Source organism: Callithrix jacchus, chromosome 14, assembly GCF_049354715.1.
Source record: "Callithrix jacchus isolate 240 chromosome 14, calJac240_pri, whole genome shotgun sequence".
Taxonomy (NCBI): Eukaryota; Metazoa; Chordata; class Mammalia; order Primates; family Cebidae; genus Callithrix; species Callithrix jacchus.
Genome location: NC_133515.1, coordinates 101,575,794 through 101,587,379, shown reverse-complemented (window position 1 = coordinate 101,587,379; position 11,586 = coordinate 101,575,794).

The window sequence follows — 11,586 nt, the reverse complement described above, 5'->3', positions numbered from 1 at the left end:
TATGGGGTAGCTAATAATTTCCGATTTAAATCTTCATGGCTGCACTAAAACCTGAAAAATATTTCTTTCAGGCATAACTAGTTTTCCTTTAGAGAAATCATCTAATGTTCAGTTCTATCAGGCTCAGGCTAAATCGATTGCAGGTCAGGCCTGCTAGTTCCCAAAATTTGATGTAATAGAGAGAGAACAATGCTTTTTACTTTGGTAAAATAAGCAAGCATGGGATTGGTGAAATGATTGCCATTCTCTGCCTTCAGCCAGTGACCTTCTTAGGTGCCTGTGAGACATATGAAAGATTTATTTTCAGAAGGTAACCATCTGTTACGTATTGAGTTTATTCAAATAGGACATGTTTAGTGAAATAGAGAAAACAAATATCACAAGGGATAAATTTGACAAAGTCAGTGCTTCGTTATAATATTATTTGGTATAATATAGTCTGTGGGATTTTCAGGGTTATGTATTCATTACATTCTTGCAACTGCCCCATCAATTGGGGAATTAGAATATGACTTAAATTTGACCAAGTGGCAAAATAAGACGTAGTTCCCGAGATCAGAGAAGCTACTCTGGAGAAGTAGATCAGAAACAGTCATGAAACAAACAGGTGAGGACATTCTGTCATATGCCAGACCCAGCACAGCACTGCAGTACGTATGAAAGGAAGCAATTCCGTAGATTTCTGTCCAATTATGACTTTTCTTCGTTGATGCCATCACACTAGTTTCTATGTTTAACCTAATGCTCAAAATCAAGTTTGAAGACAGAAAATATTGTTTAGCCTTGAGAATAAGAGGCAGAGTCTGAAACAAGACTGTGAGGAGCCCTAATCGTAATACATCAAGTACTGGGGATACAATGGTAGAGAAGCTTGAATGCTTGTGGTGATTTTCTGTAAGATGCCTGTATTAATTTATCCATACCTGCAACAGGGCTGGCTATAAAAGGGAGTATGGACACAGAGTTTGCCTAGGAGAGTGACAGTCTTAGATACCAGACCTGATAAAGTAATATTAAAGGTTTTTTGCAAACTTCTTTTTCAATTCACAATGAAATGGAGGAATGGAAACATTAGTTAACATACAACTCTAGGAAAAGTAGTTAGTTAGCTGACTCTAAGAAACAAGTATAGCTCCGTTTACTCCATTTAATATTTCTCTGCAAAATGAATCCTGGTTATATGATCTTAAAAGTGGATGTCTGGCTCTGTGATTTCACTGGGCAGAATCTCATTATCCCCACCATCCCTTACAACATTTTGCAGGTAACTTTCACTAAAGGGCTGTTGAATTAAAAGACATCATAACATGTAAAAGTATTGTGAGGTTTGCTTTGATGCCAGCTGCATATTCTGTGCTTTGGGATCTGGTATTGAAGTTTAAACCTTAACTTCTAAATTCGAGATAAAGGATGGATGGTGCTATTATAGCATCTGCAATTCGTAACTATAGGGGACTCTACTTTCAGCACAACTTAAACACTTCTACAATTTTGAAAAAAAAAGAAAACCTTTGTTTTCTTAATGGGAGAAACAGGTATTTTTGTAAAAAGTCCCTGGTGATGTAACAATAGAACGAATCTCAAAGTTAGTGGCATCTTGGAGATCATGGCATAAACTGTATTAATTTCAGAGATAAGGAAATAAATATCAAAAGAGATGGCATGGCTTGTTCAAGTTAATAGACCTCACTGGAAAAAAAAACAGACATTAATTCACTAACTGACTCATGCTTTCATTCAGTAAACATTAACAGAGTATATCTGTAGTGTACAAAAAAGTGCTAAGCCTATAGATACAGAAAAGAGTAGCAGTGACTATGCTATAGGAAATGAAGGGGTGGACTTAGTACAAACTGTCGTGTTCTTTAACAGAGTAGAGTACTAGCACATCGGTGTCTTGCGAACCTGGGTCTCCTGACTCCCTGACTTTAGCTCTGACTAATAAATTATCTCGTGTGCACACTGCATCTGAATGTGACTCCTCATAATCTTTTGGTTTTATAGAATATAATTCATAAAGAAAATGACCTTTATTCAGAATGTTTTATGTGACAGGCACTGTGGTACATACCTTATATATATTATAGTTTATTGCTATGGGGAAGATCTTCAATGATATAAAAATATATTAAATATATTTAATAGAAAACGTTTAAGGAAACAAAGACTCATGTACCCAGTATGCTTTTAATAAAAGAGACAAAGTGTATTATTAAAACTATTAAAACATCTCTGTCCCTTTCTGATTCACTCCCTTTTTAGTAGTACCCAGATAGTACCGATAGCCTGAACTTTTAAAATAAGATCTTTAATCTCATTTTTAGTTTGACAATAGATGTACATATCACCAGCATGTATGTATGTATACATATATGTATTTTAATGGTTTTGAAATTTAGAATTTAAAAAGATATAATTTATCTACCCTTGTGTAAATGTATGAGATTCACCTATGATTATATAGGTAATTCTAGTTTATTCTGTTTTAATTATTTATTTCACAAAATAATTCCATATATGATATAAATATATATATATGGTTGGTGCAAAAGTAATGGCAATTTCAGACTGTTAGTTTTAAATCATTATAACTAGACTCAAACACATTTTTATAAATCAAAATAGGAGTCATAACAATCAAAACATTTTTGCCAATGAGAAATAGGTTTATTCCTGTAGTGTAAAAATCCATGCTTCAGGATTCGACAAAATCTTGGAAATCATTTTTCTGTATCCTGCTGGTTGTCGAAGCATTTTCCCTACAAAAAGTTGTCAAGACACTTGAAGACGTGGTAGTCGGTTGGCAAGAGGTCAGGTGAATAGACTTCTTGCCAACCGACTACCAAGTCTTGATAGATAAACATATCTAAATTTATGTCTAGATAAAACATAGATGAGGCAACACTTCGTAGCACAATACATTCAACTTTTGAAGCCTTGGTTGTGCGACATGTGGTCAGGCATTGTCAGGGAGAACTGGACCCTTTCTGTTGACCAATGCTGGCTGCAGGCATAGCGGTTGTCGGTGCATCTCATTGATTTCGCTGAACATAACTCTCGGAGCTAATGGTTTTGTTGGGATTCAGAAAGCTGTAGTGAATCAGACTGGCAGAAGACTACCAAATAGTGACCAGGGCCTTTTTAGGTGCACATTTGGCTTTGGGAAGTGCTTTGAAGCTTCTTCCCAGTCCAATCACTGAGCTGATCATGACTGGTTGTTGTATAAAATCCACTTTTCATTATGTGTCACAATAGATTGAGAAATGGTTTATTTTTATTGCATAGAATAGGAGAAGACGATGCTTCAAAACAACGACTTTTTAAAAAAATTTTCCCTCAACTCATGAGGCACCCACTTACCAAGTTTTTCGCCTTTCCAATTTGTTTAAAATACCAAAGAAACATAGAAGAGTCGACTTTGAGTTCTATGGCAACTTCTCATGTAGTTGTAAGAGGATCAGCTTTGATGATTGCTCTCAATTGGTCATTGCCAACTTCTGATGGCCAGCCATGATGCTCATCTTCAAGGCTCTCATCTTTTTTGCAAAACTTGAACCATCACCTTACTATATGTTCATTAGCAGTTCCTGGGCCAAACGCATTGTTGATATTGCAAGTTGTCTCTGCTACTTTATGACCCATTTTGAATTTAAATAAGAAAATCTCTAAAATCTGCTTTTTGTCTAACATCATTTCCACAGTCTAAACTTTAATAAAATAAACAGCAAGTAATAAGTCATTAACATAAAAAGGAAAAGTGGGAAATGCCCATTAAAATGATGTATAACATAACCATATTTAAGAATGTGTTCCAATATCAAATGGCAAATTGTAACAATGCAAAAATCACAATTATATTTGCACCAACCATATATGTATATGCATACATACAGGCACACACACATATTCCTTGTCCTTTCAACTGACACACTTATGCTGTTCGGAAAGCATATATTACCCCCTAAAATCTGTTTAGAACTTTCATGAGAATTTCTTTATATAAAGGAGTGGAATTGGATTGTTTGTAACTCAGAGGATAAGTGCTTGAGGGGATGGTTATCTCATTCTTTATGATGTGATGATTAATATTAGTATTTGATACCACAACAGGGCGACTATACTCAAAACAATTAAATTGAACATTTTAAAATAACTAAAAGGGTATAATTGGATTGTTTGTAACACAAAGGATGAATGAATGCTTGAAGGGATAGATACCCCATTTCCCATGGTAAGATTTTTATACATTGCATGTCTGTATCAAAACATCTCATCTACCACATAAATATATACATCTATGTGTCCACAATGATATAAAATTTAAAATTAAAAAAAAATTCGACACTGTCACATGTGCAAGTATTACTTAGGAGTATATTTACTAATACATGTGCGTATTAATATGTTTATTAATAATAAATGTGGATCTCAGGGTAATTTACATGTAAATATATATGTATATGTATACATACATGTGTGTGGGCTTGTGTGTAGAAAGTTTGGATAGGCTAGTAGCTGTAACAAAATAGAACCCAAATGTACAGTTGCCAATGGCCCCAGCACTGCAATAAGTGTTTATTTCTCACTCACTTATGCATGCTAAGTGGTTTCCAGGCCAGAAAAGCAGTTTGCATGTTTATAATGGCATTGCTTGAGGATAATATAAGTGGCCTTTTTTTTATTATATATATTTTATTGCACTTTATGTTCTGGGGTACATGTGCAGATCATGCAGGATTGTTGCATAGGTACATACATGGCAAAGTGGTTTGCTGCCTCCAACCCCCTGTCACCTATATCTGGCATTTCTCCCCATGTTATCCCTCTCCAACCTCCTTACCCCTGCTGTCCCTCCCCTAGTTCCCCACAACAGGCCCCAGTGTGTGATGCTCCCCTCCCTGTGTACATGTGTTCTCACTGTTCAACACCTGCCTATGAGTTAGAACATGTGGTGTTTGACTTTCTGTTCTTGTGTCAGTTTGCTGAGAATGATGGTTTCCAGATTCATCTATGTCCCTATTAAGGACATGAACTCATCATTTTTTATGGCTGCATAGTATTCCATGTATGTGTGCCGTATTTTCCTTGTCCAGTCTATCATCGATGGGCATTTGGGTTGGTTCCAGGTCTTTGTTATTGTAAACAGTGCCGTAATGAACATGCATGTGCATGTGTCTTTATAATAGAACAATTTATAATCCTTTGGGTATATACCCAGTAATGAAATGGCTGGGTTAAGTGGAATATCTATTTCTAGATCCTTGAGGAATCGCCACACTGTCTTCCACAGTGGTTGCACTAATTTACACCCCCACCAATAGAGTAAAAGTGTTCCTATTTCTCCACATCCTCTCCAGCATCTAAGTGGTCATTTTCTCTAGAAGTTCTTGCTGAACCTCCATGGTCTCATTTCCCAAGTGGGCAAGGCTTTCCTCCTCTGCTCCCACAGAGTCCTGTAATAGACCTCATATTTAATTTTTCCCCTTTTTCTTTCTTTCTTTCTTTTTTTTTTTTTTTTTTTTTGAGACGGAGTTTTGCTCTTGTTACCCAGGCTGGAGTGCAATGGCGCGATCTCGGCTCACCGCAACCTCCGCCCCCTGGGTTCAGGCAATTCTCCTGCCTCAGCCTCCTGAGTAGCTGGGATTACAGGCACGCGTCACCGTGCCCAGCTAATCTTTTGTATTTTTAGTAGAGACGGGGTTTCACCATGTTGACCAGGATGGTCTCGATCTGTGGACCTCGTGATCCACCCGCCTCGGCCTCCCAAAGTGCTGGGATTACAGGCTTGAGCCACCGCGCCCGGCCCCTTTCTTTCTATTTAAGACAGAATCTCACTCTGTTGCCCAGGCTGGAGTGTGCAATCTTGGCTCACTGCACCCTCTGCCTCTGAGGTGCAATTGATTCTCCTGCCTCAGCCTCCTGAGTAACTGGAACTACAGGCAGGCACCACTATGCCCAGCTAATTTTTGTATTTTCAGTAGAGATGGGATTTCAACCAGTTGGCCAGGCTGGTCTCGAACTCCTGACCTCAAGTGTTCTGCTCACCTTGGCCTCCCAAGTGCTGGGATTACAGGCATGAGCCACTGTGCCCTGCCCATATGTCACTTTTGACAGGGTTTTGTTGCCTTCCACTCGTCAGAGGGAGGAGTCAGTTACCTTGCAGGATCTTCAGGGGGCATACAAAGTAGAGATGACCAAAAATGGCTCTTCTGTTACTGAAAGAGGCTGACATTTTATCATTAAGATCCTGCCATTTATTTAAATGTTTATTTTTTATCATGTCTAAATGTAAATACTTTTAGGTGCAAAGGTATTCTTTCACCATTGATTTATATATAATATACTAAAAAAGCAAAAACTAAAAACTAAAAATTGGATAAGCAAGTGAATTGAAGGTCAACAACAGCCTGGAGTCAGAGGTAAGAGGTCAATGGGAAGTGCACATCATTTTCCAAAGGTGTCTTTCAATCAATGGGGGGTAATTTGAGTTATTTAACATGTATTAACTGAGGTATTTAATTTGATAAGCACCTCATTAGATTCTCTCTATATATAAGTGTGTGTGTATATGTGTGTGCATGTATACATACCATGGAATAGGAAATATATATAAATATATATTTATAATGTTTTTCTATATTTTTATTTATACATATATCCATGGCATACATATCCTTAAATAGTTTTCAGTGAAAGCCAATCCAATGAAGTAGATTAATTTCTTTATTTTAAAATTAAGGAAACTAGTTTTAGTGATTGGATGGGCTTCATAAGGTAATACAATGAAATAATCAGGACTGGTATCTATATTTGGCTGACTGCAAAACTCCCTGTTCTTTCTTGCTTGCTTCAAGGTGCTTCCTTAGGTATAGATAAATATCATTTCTAAGGACAACGTTTTCCTCAGAAAACCTATTGCCACCTTCATATATATATATATATGTATGTATGTTTGTATCAAATATGTTTGTTTGTGTGTATGCATATACGAATACATACATCCATATAAACACAAAAACACACATACACATGTATTTCTAAATTCCGATGAGAGCGAATATAACGAATTAACTTTTAAAATATATTTACGCATGTGCTTACACGAGTGGTGCATGTTTATATACATATATGTGCATTTATATGAGTGCACTCATAAATCCCATCAACAGATTTCTCATTGTCTAAGTTACATTTTCTGCAGCCATAATGCCATTTCCCCCAGATTTTATATATCCCGTTTGTCTTCTTGTTTTCAAAATATTCCAGTTAATTATCACATAATACTATTTCTTTTAAATAAAAATGTTGTTTTCTCCAGCTTCATGCCTAAGATATATTTCCAGTTCAATGTAAGTGTATGTGTGTGTGCATGTGCATGTGTGTGTGCGTGTGTGTGTGTGTGTGTGTGTGTGTATGCATCTACTAGGGAAAGAATAACACCATGCTGAATAAAGAGTCAGGAGTCAAAAACCAGGATTTATTCCTGGCTCTGCTACCAACAATTTCTGTTATCATCTAAAAACTGCAGACACTAAAATGTCTGCAGTTTTTAGATGATTAACAGATTTTTTTGGTAGCAGTTTTTCTAAAGAGTAAAAGGTTAGCTAAGATTAGGTTTTATAAGGTTAGATCTTTAGGTTCTAACCTTATAAAAATCAGTAGAATTTAGTAGTCAAGTGCACAAACTTAAGACACATAACACTCCTAGTGTCATTGTTACCTTGGAAAAACCTTTCTGATTGGATATGTTCTTGTCATTGTCTAAGTTACATTTTCTGCAGCCATACATTTTTCAAGCCATTTTCTCATCTGCAAAATGTTTATAATTGTAATGAAATTTCAGTGAATTGTTATAATTAAACAATTTATTTTGTAGCTTAGAAAGTGCCTAACAAATAACTACTGATTAATAATTGTTTAGACAATCATATTCTCTAAAATAGGTAGTCCAACAATGTGATACAAAAATGGTTCAAAAAATAGTTCAAATAGATTTAAAAGGTCATGATATATCCATTATTAAGCATAGAAAAATTAGCCAAAAGGAAAAACACGCATGACACAGTTATTAATATGTGTAATTCAATATTAATTGAAGAGGATGCATATACACAAAAGGCAGAAGAGAAAACAGCTTTCCTGGTTCCACCGCAAATAAGCAGTCAGTGCTCTTCCAATTATCCTTCTGCCACTGGAAAAGTTGTTAACTCTCACCATCCATTGTCTTGTTGTTGACATCTCCCTCATCTTAAATTGCACATTATGGGGGCTACTCTCTGGCTCTCCGAGGCATGAACAAATTGCCTTCTGTTTATCTCCTCCATCAGTCAGGTAGAGTAATAGGCTATTTCCTCAAACCCTAGAAATGCAACCAGCTCAATTCAAGCCCTAGTGGTTGGAAAGTGTCCAAAGTTAAAATATGCAAGATTCAAAGACCAAAATTTATAAAAAGTAACTGTGCCCACTTAGAAAATGTTAATTATGGTCTGTCTTCTTGACTTCTAGCAAAACCTAATCATTCTTTTATGGAACAATGAGAAATCTATCAGAGCGGAGATAAAAAGTCTTGGTCTATTACCATTTCTATAACAGCTGGGACAGTGTAATATTTAAAATGTCCCTCTCCACTTCTTTAATTTACTCATATAGGAATTAATAATAATCTTCAGCATTGCATTCAGCACCTTCTATGGCTGTGCTACTCAACTGTTTTTGTCTCTGTATTGTATCCCCTTATTCTCGTCTTTTATCACACCCATTTCCTAGTCCCAATAAACTCCCTGAAATCCCATGTATCTTGATATTCAAGAAAACATACACAGAATTTCTTTTGGATGAAATATTTTAATCTTGCTCTCTTCTAAATTCCTAATTTCTAAGCATTTTTGAACACCTAGAACAGATGCCATAAATCTCCATGAATCTTTCTAAAATCCCAGTGTTAGAATTGCTTTGCAATATTTTGTGCCTTTACAGAAACATACAAACAGCTACAGCCTTTTATGGCAATCTATGTGATATGGTTTGGCTCTGTGACCCCACCAAAATCTCATCTTGAATTGTCATCCCCATGTGTTAGAGGAGGAAACTGGAGGAAGGTGATGGATCATGAGGGCAGTTCCCCCCATGCTGTTCTTGTCACAGTGAGTGAGTTCTCACCAGAACTGATGGTTTAAAAGTGTGTGCCAGTCTCCCCCTGCCACCCCATCCCACTGCCATACTTCCCCTTAACCTTCTGCCACGATTGTAAGTTTCCTGAGGCCTTCCCACCCATAAGGAACTGTGAGTCAATTAAATTTTTTTAATATAAATTCCCCAGTCTCAGGTAGTTCTTTATAGCAGTGTAAAAACTGACAAATACATTATGCCTTATTATTCATTGTTGGTATATACCCCAGACACCCGCTAATCTACATATAACCTGGACCACATCTTATTCATCTTAATGCCTAGCATAGATGGGATTATAACTGACAAACTGGTTTAATAACTTTTTTGTTGGATAAATGAGTTTATAAATAAAACTCGATTCCTTAAAAGTAGAATGAGAAAGTGGGACTCTGAAGTTCACCTCAACTATAAAAAAAAATTATGCATTCAACTTTGCAAATGCATCTAGTCAATGTAAATGAAGATAACAAAGAGTGATTATTTTACTTATTTTTAAAGTAATCAGCAAAATTGAGCAGCACGTGGGTTACCTTTGCTTTGACAGACAAGAAGATGTAGATAATTAGATAAATGAAAAGGATTTAGAGAGGATTCGTTACCTAGTGTAATCCAGAAGCAAGATATTATGATAATATAAAAGCAGGCAAATTTAAAAACTGAAGACAATTATAATACATTAAGCCAATTTTTTTATTAGCAAAAGAGGAAAATTTATTCTTCTGAATCAGCAAATATATGGGCCCCATTAGCTGAAAGCACACAATTAAACAAATGGGAAAATTCCTTAAGTGATTTAAGTTAACACATATGTATTTCTCAATAACCATTTATATTCAATTCAAATTGCTGCACAAATACTAGAATATTCAAAATGTTAATCACAATTAGAAACAGAGGTTAGTGTATAATAGTTTATTATGAAACAGTTCTTTTTCATGTAAATGAAAGCCTTTATGACAGTCCTAAAGCCAACTTGCTCTAATACCTTATTTTCTATAAAAATTAGAATTACCGGCCAGGTGTGGTGGCTCATGCCTGTAATCCCAGCACTCTGAGAGGCCACGAGGTCAAGAGATGGAGAGCACTCCAGCCAACATGGTGAAACCCCGTCTCTACTGAAAATACAACAATTTTCTGGGCGTGGTGGCACAGTCCTGTAATCACAGCTACTCAGGAGGCTGAGGCAGAGGAATCACTTGCACCCATAAAGCAGAAGTTGCGGTGAGTCAAGATTGCACCATTGCACTCCAGCCTGGTGACAGAGGGAGACTCCATCTCAAAAAAAAAAAAAAATCAGAATTGCCAGATTTGACAGTCTGTCTTGTCACATCATAGGTCTTGATGATTATAAAGAAGTGCCAAAAGATAAAATTACAACAAATTCAAAAAACGAATTGTCTTTTATTTGCAATTCTAAAATCAGGTGAACTTAAAAATATAATAAATGTTCTGATGCATGTGATCAAATAGTTGGTTTTTATAAGGTGAGAAAAAGGAAACAGAACAATAAATAAAGTAGATTCATTTACATCAGCCTACTATAGTTTGCTAAGTATTGTTAAAACGGAGAGAAAATTTGTATTATGCTGACTCAGGTAGACAGAGCATTTTTTGATCGATTGCTGTGAATCTGTCTTCAGGAAAAAAAAAACTGATCTATTTGATTATTTACCTGTTTCTTTAAATTTTAAGGTTGATTATGTGGCACGTAGCATAACTCCATTTTTGTTTGGTCTGATATGCTGGGGCCTAGTACATAAACTCAGTCCAAAATAATGGCCATAATTTTATTTACCATTTCCCCCTCTTTGGTCAGGCTGTCACCTAAGGGCCTGTGTGACAAAAACTTAATATGTTTTCACTACTCTCTGTTACCACCATTCTGGGTTTTTAGTCTCAACATATCATTCATAGGTCACAGTGTCCTTATCATATGTAGCTTGAATTTTTGCTGTTCCAGCAAAAGGAAAACCATTTGATGTTCAGTTGATGGCTGCATGTAGATATTTAAACCTTTTGAGAGAATACAGAATGCCGGAGAGACTACTATTATGATTGTCAGGAGAATAATACAGCGTTGGGAGAATGCACACTAGCCGGAGTCCCTATGAAACAAATGAACTAAAATCTAATATCAAAGAATGAACCAGCTTAGAAATCTACCCATATTAACCAAGTAGCTTATTGATTAATTTTTTGCAACTGAGTTTCTATATTGCCCGACATACTTATATATGTGAATTAAGAAGCGTTAGCCACCTCACAGACCCTTCCTTGTTCAGCCAGTAGGTAATTGAGAGAAAATCTCTTACCTAGTACAATTCTAACAAGATAATTTAGAAAAGTCTGTTGTACAACTATAGCCGCTGTAGTAGAGCCATTGCTATAGAGGCCATTGTGAGAAATACATTTCTA